The sequence below is a fragment of the Tachypleus tridentatus genome, chromosome 13 (assembly GCF_004210375.1).
Source record: "Tachypleus tridentatus isolate NWPU-2018 chromosome 13, ASM421037v1, whole genome shotgun sequence".
NCBI lineage: Eukaryota > Metazoa > Arthropoda > Merostomata > Xiphosura > Limulidae > Tachypleus > Tachypleus tridentatus.
Window position 1 is genome coordinate 135,387,647 of NC_134837.1, and position 12,344 is coordinate 135,399,990.

At 30.1% G+C, this 12,344-nt stretch overlaps 1 protein-coding gene across 16 annotated transcripts in view; it reads left to right on the forward strand.

Moving 5' to 3' along the window:
- The window catches only part of LOC143239311 (zinc finger and BTB domain-containing protein 41-like), a 46,762-nt gene that overhangs the window by 13,606 nt on the left and 20,812 nt on the right, over window positions 1-12,344 (forward strand). For 8 of the 16 annotated variants that reach the window (XR_013021116.1, XM_076480244.1, XM_076480250.1 and 5 more), the window contains one exon: window positions 11,639-11,914. The exons of 4 other annotated variants lie outside the window; for them this stretch is intronic. The gene's annotated coding sequence lies outside the window, so the exon portion shown is untranslated. Of the gene's footprint in view, window positions 1-4,737; window positions 4,943-5,052; window positions 5,466-7,876; window positions 8,265-11,638; window positions 11,915-12,344 lie in introns of all 16 variants that reach the window. 4 more of the 16 variants (XM_076480246.1, XM_076480249.1, XM_076480248.1 and 1 more) reach the window with 4 other exon arrangements.

Below are 12,344 nucleotides of genomic sequence, written 5' to 3' on the forward strand. Positions count from 1 at the left end.
TACCACTAGAATTTTAGAATGAAAATAAAGCATGTTGGTTTCTAATCTCTAGTGTGATGTAGTTTTTATATTTATGAATTTATAGTTTGTTTTAAATTGTAAATATTGTTTTAAGTCTAGACAATGTGTGTGTATATTTTTGTAATATCACCTTGATTAAATGATTTTTTTTTATATATCTAATATAGTATTATACTGCTTTCTTATCTTTTCTATATTTCAACTAAAACACAAGTTTCCATTTCTCCCACATATAAAAGCAATTTTAGAATTTATGTATACATTCAGCAGGTATTAATGTTTAGGGAATAATAAAATACTGAGGAAATGTTTTAATATAGGTTCTCAATTTTGGGAAAATATGTTTATTTGGAACTGTTATTTGTTAACATGTTTGCTGGTATGTTCCCCACTTGTGGGTCACAATCAACTTTTAACTATAAGTACTACTGGTGGCAACAAATGTTTTAAATATTCATATGAGAGCAAACAAAAATATTTCCCAATAAATGTAATACAGAGAAATTCCTTTCAAGTTAAGCTTGTGCTTATAGAATATTAATCAATTTTTGAGTGCTAGAGAGAGAGAAAATATTTAATCCATGGTTTAGAAAAATTAAATTCTAACAAGTTTTGATCCTTTCAGTGATTATAATTGGTAAAATTTGTGCCACTTTCAAAAATTTTAAGTTTAAAGTTATCTAAAAATTATTTGGAAATCACTGGATTGACGTATAGTATTTTCTGTATTATTTCTATGGGACAAAAAAAAATTCTACAGTGTTGAGAACACTTAAAAAGAATTTTTTTCTTGATCATTTTCTTCTGAAAAGGAAAATGGGTACTGTCTTGTTTTACAGTTGGTTCGAAACTGTTGAAGGCCTTTCCCCAACATGATCGGAAGAAAAGATCCGTGAAGGGGCGAATGTTTTATGAGTGTTTAATATGCCAGAAAGGATTTTGCAGTAAACTGGCACTCCAGCAGCATATCAGTTTGCATAAAAAGAAAACATACAAGTGTGATGTTTGTAGTAAGAGTTACGTGACCATCGGTTCTCTTGAACGACATCTCAATTCTCACATTCCTTCCTCCAAGCTGACCTGTGGTGGCTGTGGAAGAATTTTTTTTGATAAAGCAAGTTTAGAGAAACACTTACTTACATGTTACTTAAAATGACTTAGTGAGAGAAAGAAGAAACAATACAATTGTTTCTGATTTTCTCTCAAAAATTCATATTTGTTGTATTATTTTCTTGATACCATTTTACAAAGAATGTGTGTTCAGTATTTTTATTTTGAAGCATTCACCTTCCAAATTTTATTTTATGAAAAAGTGTATTAGGAATGTCTTTCCCCAAAAAAACTGAATAATACTTTTTTCTACAAATGAAATAGAATTATTTAGTTTGAAATTTAAATAGCCCAATCTGATACCAGTGACGTATTTGTCTTAAGCAAAAGGTTAATAAAAGGAAAATCCTTAAACATAGAAATATCTAACATTACATTGTGAAAGAGAAGGTTAAGGAGTAACTAAAATAACTAGTATTATTCAGTTAATTAACAGAAGATATTAAAAGGAAATTTTTAAATGTTGAAATAACTAACATTAACCCTGAATACTTTGAGTATAAAATTAGGGGTTATAGAGAATGTTTAGTATTGAAATAGTTAATATCATTTAGTTAATAGATTTAGATTGAGAGATTAAAGAAAGGGGAGTATTCATTATCAAAGTATGCAGTGTCATTCATGTTATTGCTATTGTCAGTGTAAAAGAAGTAAAAAAAAAACACCTTTTGAATATTAACACTGAATTTTAAAAATAGTTAAACCAGAAATAAGATTGGTGAATCAGTATTAATTTATCTTTTTTTTTTTTTAAATAAACCTAATCATAAACCTACAAGTAAGTTTTGCAAGATAAGTAACCTGCAACTTTAAAAAAGTAGGTGATAATATTAACTTGTATATAAATGTTCAGCCCACAGAAGATTGTTATCAAAAGTAATGTTTTCCACAAACAACTTTTTACATTTAGGCAATAGATGTATTTCTCTGTGTAAGAATACATAGAATGATGTCTTATTTGTGTGTATTTTATAAAAGTGTATGTGCATTAGATGAATGAAATTCACTTTTCTGTCCTTTTGTGTCATTTGTTTTCTTGGAAATGTCTGTTGTAACAATAAAGGGTTACTTAAAAATTTAAGTGTATTTTGGTGTGATTAATGATTATCATACAAAATTTTCATCCTATCAGAAAAAGAAGAAAAGAAAGTTGTTTTTTCCATTTGTTTTTATGCATGAGGTTTAAAATTTTCCATCATAGTTAAAAAATATATCTTTTTCTTAAGTCTTCCAGGTTAGATTGGGCCATGTCAAGTTGCAGGTTGTAAGACCTGGAGTTTAAGATGTACTGTATTTTATCTTTTTACACATTATAAAATGATGGCAGATATTTCTGGGTGCTTTTTCTCTAGTCAGGAGTAAAATAAATAGCAGTGGTTTGAAACTTTGAGTTTCTGACTTTGACTCTCTAGTTGAAAAATTACATTAAAAAAATTTTCACCAAACAGATATGAAACCAAAACATCTGAAAGAAAATTGTTTTAAAGAGCTATCTTGTATACATATTTCATTTTTATTAGTTTTTTTCTGTAATGATTTTAGAGTGGATAGAAACTCTTCTGATAAAGATGGTTATTGACAAATTTTTGTACATGTATAAATGATTACTAAAAGCTATGAATGAATGGTATTACTGGATAAGCCTCTGTCTTGTGTATTATTATTATTGCTCATTTTTTACCTACGGGAAGAAAATCCAAGCTTGGACATGGTGCAGGTTGTCCCAAAGCTGTATTGTATGTCTGAGTTCATATGACTGCAAAGTAGTATCACTCTTATTTCATTTCTGTACTACAAGGTCCATGATTTTAATAAAATGTGTACACATTTTTAGGATACTGTGGAAATTAATAAACTATCTAGAACATATGAAGCTTGTGGCACCTCCAGTTAGAGGTGGTTATCATATGGTTTTTGAAAATGATAGAAAGTCTAAGAATCATTGTCTTTAGCACCTTTTAAACACACTGAATTGCATTACAGTTTTCTGAATTTGGTTCTTCTTTAACAAGTAGTTTCATAGATGTAATAATTTTATGCATGGTACTTTCCCTGTAATCGTACTGTAGGCTAGCTGCTGTTTAATAAACATCTTCTAAGATCTTGTTTTTTTTTACAGCCTAGATTGTGAGAGCAACTTTTTTGTAGGTGTTATTTCTAAGCATAAGATGTACCTAATAAAGTTTATAATTGTTAATTTTAATGAAGTGCCATTATAATATCAAGTTTCTGCAAAGTGTAAAAGCAGAAACTTCCAAATTGAACCTTATTAAATTTGTTTTCTACTTTTCAGTGCCAGAAAAATAGGTGAAATAAGATAAATCTTTATCAGTGTATGGATTTCTATTGTGAAAAAAGTATTGGTAAAAGTTACATACCACCAAAACGTTAGTTTACTTCAACTCTTTAGCTACTGTAAATCTCTCTTGTCTTGACTTAACTCTAAAGGCTGAAGAAAGAGTTTGATGTACTGCTCTTGAGAAACACGCAATGTAATGATCATTCTAATATCTACTTCAGAGCATTTTTGACTTCTTAATATTTATACATTATTTATCTTTTTGAAAAACAGCAGCACAAGATATGATCTTTGCAAAAAGTTTTGCAGGTGGTGCATACTGTAGTTATTGTTTTGTTATGATTTGTGGGGTATTTCACAGTTTCTTTGGTAGAATTAGTTTTTGATTTCAATGTCCTTCATTTCTTTTTGATCTGCAGTAGCTGTAAGCTTGAAACTGACTGTCTTTCATATCATGTAACAGTGTATTTTTAAAGTTTTGTGTGCTGTACTGGTACATAATTCATCATAAATATGCATTTCTGTGTTTAACTGCTTCGCCAATAGCTTTCTGGGATAGAAGTTGTTATTTATCAAGCATATTTAACTTAAAAATAATAAATTATTGATTTTAAGCACAATTAATAGTTAAATTGGTATTGTTTCAGGAATTTTGCAGCTGACGTGATAGTCTTAAAAACAATTATCTTTTTGTGATAGCTCTGCAAAAAATTACCAGAACGCTTTTGAGGTATCCCTTGAAATAATTACCATTGAATATTTGCCTTAGACCTATATGATTTAAAGTAAAAACTTTTTGTGGTGGTTGAAAAGAAAATTATCAATATTTTTTTTTAACATCTGTTCCTTTTTTATTTTGCCCATTATACACTAACAGATTTCACAATGTGTATTGGTAATAATTCATTTTAACATTTGATTACTCTGTATTTTACTTGATAAAATTATTTTAGCAGTTGTTCCTCTGAGTTAGGTTTTCCCAAAAGATGTTTCCAAAACCACTAGGTAAGAGTAAATGGTTTTAAAAGCCCTGGTGTCTATTTAGCATGAGTATTTATTCAGCTAAACTGGTCATATTACTCATATATATTTTTCAGTTCTGTAACTTGATTATTTTTCATCTTTTAGTTTTCTACTTCAACAATTTAGTATTACTACACTTGTTTTGAGTAGATCTTCCAAACCTCATGCAGCTGAAAAGTTAACTTCATAGTAATTAATCATTCAGTGTTTTGTGCAAATGTTCATCATTTATCATTGATGTTTCTGGAAATTTCATCACCTGTGATGATCTCTGACTTTTACAGATTGGCCTAACTAAGAAATATTCATAGGTATACTTGAATAAATTTGAAACTCTTTGGTAGCTGTACATCTAGCATCATACTTGCATCTCCAAACTCTTGAACAGAAGAGGAACTAGTGGATTCCACTCAAGCTAAATGTTCATTCAGTATGGGATAAAGAGAAAAAATCTGACCTTTCAAATTCTTTTCTTCTACCATTAAACAAGTAGATACTTTTGTATTTGTTAATACATATTCACACATTTTGTAAGAATATAAGTTTTATCTTTGTAGGATGTTAATTTAACTTTTATATTTTGTTTTTCTTATTTTTAGATGACTGGACATTGAACAATGACTTCACTCAAATCTTACCTGATGTGGAAAGAGTCGTTAGAAAGGGAAAGCTTTGTTACCAGTGTCCAGTGTGCCACAAAGATTTCTGTAGCAAGTTGACCCTACAACGACACATGGACTCCCATGGGCAAAAAAAATATCAGTGTAATTTTTGCAGTAAAACCTTCTTGTATATTACAACACTGTACAGACATAGAAAAACCCATGTTGGTGTTTCACGTTTTAATTGTGCAGTTTGTGGGAAAAATTTTATGTACCATGCAGCACTCCAGAAGCACTCTCGATTATTGCATGGTGCTGATCAGTGAAGGTTGTATTACTCGGAACTGTTAGAAGTGGTGCTAATTCACATTTTTGATGCTTTTATGCAGTGTAAATAGTTATTCTTCATGGTAACACTGTCTTTTCTTTTTTCAAAATGTTAGCTATAGGTTAAGATCTAAATGTGCATATTATAAATACAAGAAAGCAGTCAGTGCATGTTGAAGTGACATCCAAATTAAAGTGTTAATGAGAAGTTATCACATTTCTTCTGTTATTCAGTTTGAATTGAAATGTATTTGATATTAGGACTACAAGTTTGAGTGGTTTATTTTGTTAATGATGTAAATTAATGTGAGAAGTATCTAGCATACTTTTACACATTTTGCTAATTAGCTAACTGCTTACTAGGTTTTCCTATCTGTGAGAAATCCTAGAAAATCCTTAAAAATTAGTCCTGGCATTTTCAGCATCGAAACTCCCAACAAATTGTTTTTATGTCAGTGTCCTGGAGAAATCTTGAGATTTATTTTGTAATGAAAAAAACATGTGAAATAATTGATTTAAGAAAACTTAAACAAATACTGTTTATCAGAATCAGGTTTTATATGTAGATATATATTTTTGATTTTAACCACTGATAATCACATTTGGTGTATAAAAAGGATGGAAAAATGTAAGCTTATTCTGGATAATAGGGCTCTAGACAAGCAGATTTAATGTTAAAGAAAGTCATCCAAAAGTGTGATATTAAAATTGTTAAACATTTCAGGTGATAGTTAAATTTGAAACTAAGAAATCAAATTGTTCATATCCTATTGGAAAAGTGTAACACATAGATTTATTAACAGGAACGACTGAGGATAACAAGACCTGTAAATTGTGCATTTAAAAAAATAAGCTGAAGCTGTTTCCCTGTCTAGTTTAATATGGATAGATTACTTAAAGCATAGAAACCCACTACTTGCAAACATAAATCTTGTACATCATGTACCTTAAGCTCCACAGTCTCTCCATCATTTTCATTTTTTCTCATACAGTATGCACACCTGTATCTGTTGTTTAATATTAGTAGTTGTACTTGTGTATTACAGTAACAAAAACACTTATTTACTAACAAGGTGAGAAACCCCTTAGATACAGTGAAGAAATGTCATGTGAGTTGTATTTTGTGGTTAGTTCAGTATTAGATATAATGAAAAAAATGTTGGGTGAGCTGTGTTATGAGTTAACCTGTTGTACATAAAATTGTATAAGATACCTCATGTATATACATTTGTTATATAAGTTTATACTTTCAGTCATATTGATCTTTATTGCTCTAATTAACAAGTAGTGCATCTTTAACTTGTTTTCATCATTATAGCATCTACATTGATACTTTGTAGAGTTGCTAGTTGTTTCTTTAAGAAATGAATAGTGTAATACATATAAATAAAAGTAATTAAGCTATCATTAGTTAACATGAACTCATGGAGCTGTAAATTCTGTCCAGAATAACTGTTGTAGTTGTAAGGCTGATGGTGGGCACATCTTGTGGTTGAACATCAGGCCTGACATATCTTAATTGAAGACAATTCTGTTTTTTATATATATATAAGATTTTGGCCAAGAGAAACCCTGTCTTGGATAACTTGCAGAATCAGTATATTTAGTTTGTGCAGTGCCTTTTGGTAGATACAAATTCCTTGAATGTTTTCTTAACTATGAAGACATTATGTGTCAATATTACAATGGTACAAAAGTGTTTGATACCATGATACATGTTACTTACTAGATTAACAATATTAACAAATAATAACAAGCCATAAGTTTCAAGGTTGTTTGTTCAAATACAAAGTATGGTATTGAGCTGTACATGTGTTTGATCATAATATGTTGTGTTAAATTTAAACACTTCTTTCTTTGTACTCACATGGTTGTTACTTGCATATGTGATCATGATACTTTGTTTATCAACACATCAGTATGCTCATTTCATTGAGAATAAGTACCAAAGGTACTAACTAGCATGTACTTTTGTTTTGGAAAAAAATGTGTTTTCATGTTTTGAAAAGCTCTAAGTTCATGTCAATCAGTAATGTTCTGGAAGTCTGATAATTAAAATTTTACTTACATTCAAGGTTGTTTTTTGTATCTGTACTTGTATGCAGTCATGTGTATAACAAAGCAGTTGACTTCTTAAGAATCATGTACAGATTTATTCAGTGTTTAAATTAAATATTTAATGAAATAAAACGGTTTGAAAAGTGAGTCGCTATATTGGGTATAGGTTTATATTCTTCACTGTATCTGTAAATAAGTAAGTAATTAAAATATTTTGTTTTCTTACACACACAGTAATAACTTATGTTCTTACTAAAGTGTTAAAATCATATCGAAGTTGGAGGCACATGTAATACTTTTAGCATTAAAAATGATTATTAATACATTTTTATTTTTAAATTATATTTGTTTTGAAGAGTAAGAATGACACAGAATAGTTATCAGACTTGTAATATAATTGTTAATATGTTTGGGTCTCTTTTTTTTTTTCTTATAGAATACACAGTTGGCTACTTGGAATTCAAGAAACGACGCCAGTTCTTTTGTCAACAGTGTAACAAACGGTTTACCAACACTGTCAATTATCGAACTCACATGATGAAGCACATGTCCTTCAGAAACAAGTATATTTGTGAAATTTGTAATCTGAGTTACTACTGGAAGAGCAACCTCAGTCGCCACAAGCTAACAAAACATGGCACAAGATGATTGTTGACAGACAGTGATCGAGTTCAGCTGTCACTGTGGTTATTACAGAAACAGTAACTTCAGTAACCACAAGCTAACAAAACATGGCAAAGATGCTAGTTGGAAGATAGTGATTGAGTTCAGCTGTCACTGTGGTTATTGGTAGAAGAGTAACCCAATCATCACAAGATAATACAGTATGGCAAGGATAATTGTTTACAGTTGATTATCCACCACAGTGGTTGTTTGTATGAGAAACAATTGCTGTTAAAATAGTTTCTAGAACTGTATTACTAAGTAGCATGTTCTGCAGAGAGAGAGAAAATAAAACCAGTCTTTCTAATCCTTTGTACAACCTCAGATATTATGTCATCATTTATCAGGATGTTTTAGTTTTTTTTATTTTATAAGTTTGTATTAAAACTATATTCATAAGATAAAGATGCAAATAACATAGTTATGATATTAATTTGATGTCATCATATTGCTCTATGTCACTTTAGTAAGTACCAAGTTTCCACATTTTTTATGGCTGACATATACAAGTGGTAAAAAATACAGTTTAGCATGTATCAAAATAGTGATACAGGCCCAACTGGTACAGTTACTTTTTGAACTAGTATTATAAAATATATAGTGTGTAATTATACACACATTTACAATGTTATTAACCTGATGAAATAAGTCAGGGTCCTAAAAGATTAAAGAAAAAACTTTCCACTTTTTTTTTAAAACTTTTCCTCTCAATAAGGAACTGACTCAGACCCATGTCACGCATTTTACAACCAGAATCTGGCTATAGGCAATGGTATGATGCTAGAAAGGTTCCATTAATATGGAACAGTTGATTATCAGTCAGTGTTTATTAGTTTATCAATTGTCAGGTTCATCCATGATAGTTGATTATCAAGATAGTGATTGTAGATTAACTACTGGTATTTCTTAAACATTAGGTACTTGTATTATATTGCAAACTGATTAGGATATTTCAAGTACTTCCATAGTAAAGGTATACCTTTCAAACTATCTAGGGCAGTGGTTCCCAACCAGGGGTGCAAGATAACATTTGTTTTTGCTACCTTCACCTTTATTCTTAAATAAATAATTACTGTGAGGGGTGCAAGAACATGTTAAAATTTTTTAGGGGTGAAGGGCATAAAAAAGGTTGGGAATTGCTGATCTAGGGTATTGCTAGTACTTGCAAAGCAAAGATATGCCTTGCAGTTTATTTAGGATATTGCTAGTATTTCTGATTAAAAATAATTGGTATTGATTGTTTAGGTTGGATATAGTACATCCAAACTGAAGATAGTACATATTGTTTTAATTTTAGGTAATAGGCTCAAAATAAACAGATAGATAAAGTGTTGTACATAGTTAATACAAACCAACTACTACTATAAAACAAATGTGTAAGGCATAGTAAAACAAAGTCTTTATTAGCTTGTAGCTTATTTTCCAATGTAAACTGGTAATGCAGAGGTCTTATAAGTTATGGAAAATAAGAACATAGATAACATGAAATAAGAAAACTAAGCTATTTATTAACTAGCAGTCTAAAATTTCTATAAAACAGGTAAATACCATTAATTCCATATGTAAACTAGGAGTGCAAAGGTTTCTTTTACTTTACTGTAACACATTTTCAGGTTGGCCCCTAGCCTAGAAAATCTGAAGATAAGAAAAAATAATTAAAAAATTCAGAGAAAACTAGAATCTATTTTTACACCTAGTAATCTATCCACCCTAACCCACCCTGCCTTTTTTTCCTTAGAATATGCATACAAACTCTAGTACTTTGTTATAACCCTGGTCAGTTACTCTCCATTATAATATGATGATAATTATTTAACTCATTATGGTTTGATGAAAAGTCAAATCAAATATTATTTTATGAATAAAAGTGCAGTACTTTGTTAAATACTATCAGGTTTGTAATTTTTGTCTTTGCAAATCTTTTCTGTAGACATAGTCTGAAATTGTCCTTTATAGCCAGATTACAAGTTCAGATAGTTTTTATAATTCGAAATGCCTACAAGTTTGCAATATCTTAATTTTTCAATGAAAAGTTGCAAATGCTTTGGGTGAGAATTTGCACATTCTTATTGCTTATAGAATGTAAAAATCTTCACTGTTTGACTGTTTGAAGACTGATTAAATCTGTTTTGTGCATACTGTGGAAGAAATGAGTGCTTACATTACAAATTATTTGTTGATTGAATCAGGGTAGGAAAACAAAAGAAATTAACTATTAATTTAAAATTGGTTTTTGCTTCTGTGTGTGGCAGCATTGTGCTTCCTTTTCTATTATAGTATAACCTTAGTTCAATCAAACATCTCTGTATGTGGCATGTTATTCCTCTCCAACTTGTGGTATGTTATAACCTCAGTTCAACCAAACTTCTGTATGTGGCATATTCATTCCCAATTTTGGTATGTTACAACTGTACTTTAACCAAACATCTGTATCTGACATACTCCTTCCTACTTTTGTTACATTGCAATTTTTGTTTAACTGAATGACATGTTTGTGACATGTAATTTTCCCAGGATGTTATGTTGCAGCCTTAATTTGACTGAATAACTGTGTATGTGACATGTGCTTCCTCACTTCTGTTAACTGGTGACCATTATTTAACAGAACTCTGTAATTCAACATTAGTCACATCACAAATGTGATTTTAAATTGTGTGATATTATTATTTGGGGGATGTATTTGTTTGTTTTTGACTTAACAGCTTCTCCTCCAGTCCTCTTACCATACAGTACACAACATAAAATTATCCAGAAATATCTTTCTTTCCCTACCTTAAGTCATTTCTGTTGAATCCTTCCATCCATTTCTCACTCACTCTGCATATAACAAAAATTTATGTATATTACAGTTATAGTCTTTTGTCTTTTTGTGCATTTACTAAAACAAAATAATGCAAGTACACAAGCAGACCAGTCATTTCATGACATCTAGTTTCATGTAGTTAAATTACATCAATAAACATTTATTGAACCAATTACAAGAACTTTAGTGAAGATATTATCTGTATAGTTTTGAAATGAAAGTTTTTTTACATTTCACTCTTTTTCTCTTCTGATATTTCTTAACTTTCCTTGAAAATTCTGCTTGTGGTTTGAAATGTCTTTATTTTTCAGTTTTAAGAAGTAAAAACAAGCTATACATATATATGAAAAGAAAGTAAGTGAAAGGGGAATTCACACTTCAGTTTTAGGATTGGAGTTGATTTATCTTTACCAAAGATCACTTGTAGCATTTGATGCAATTTATTAAAGACAAGTTACTGGTGAAGACTTGAATAAACATACTGATAGCAGTGATGTGATTAGAACAGTATTCACATTCTAAAAGTACAAACTGTATAATTATGTAGCATACTTATATGAAAATCAGTAATTTTGACAGTTTTGTAATTTAGTAATTCTTCATTGAGAGATTTTTTAATCATTTCAAAACTTTACTTTCAACTGGTAGAGTATTATCACTGGTTATAATTACAGTAATTTCCCATATAAATGTGTATTTGTGTCTAACAGTGCATTCCTCTTTTCTTTCAAGGGTACTGGGGTCAAAGAACTGCAAGTCTAATAGTGAATAATCCAAAACCATTTGTTTGTGAGCGATGTTGCAAGTGTTATGCTACAAAAGCTGCACTTCGAGGTCATCAGTACCATGACTGTTCTTCTACTCTGTCATATCCTTGTCCTTACTGTGGAAAGACTTTTGGAAGGAAGTACTCAACCAAAAGACACTTGCTGCTGTTCTGTCCAGTGAAAAATAAATGTGATAGTTTACTCTAAACAAAAGTAGTACATACATACAGAGAAGTGAAAAGTAAGCTGTTTAAATAAAGCATGAGAAGTTTTTTGTGATACAAAGAAAATTGAGGAATATTTAGATTGGGTTCTTTGTTTAGCAGCCCTTCTCTTTTAACTGGGTGTGAAATTTGGCTTGTAATCACAGTTTTAATGTTACTTGTATTAATATCATGAGAATTGGAGAATTTTTAAAGTTAGTTTCATATTTCTCTTTGGGAAGCATTTAGTCATCTATGTGCATTATGTACAATGTAGTCTTCATGATTGACTTGCTTGAGTGTGTCAGTCAAAGTTTGGTGCTACAGAGTTCACTCAATTTAAATCAGTGACCAAAAAGACTTTCTTGGAAGTTTTGAAACAAAAGTATCTCTACAAGGGCACGAGTACATAATAAGAAACACTTGTACAGGATCTGTTTATGAAAGTTGTAGTGTTAGTAACAAAAA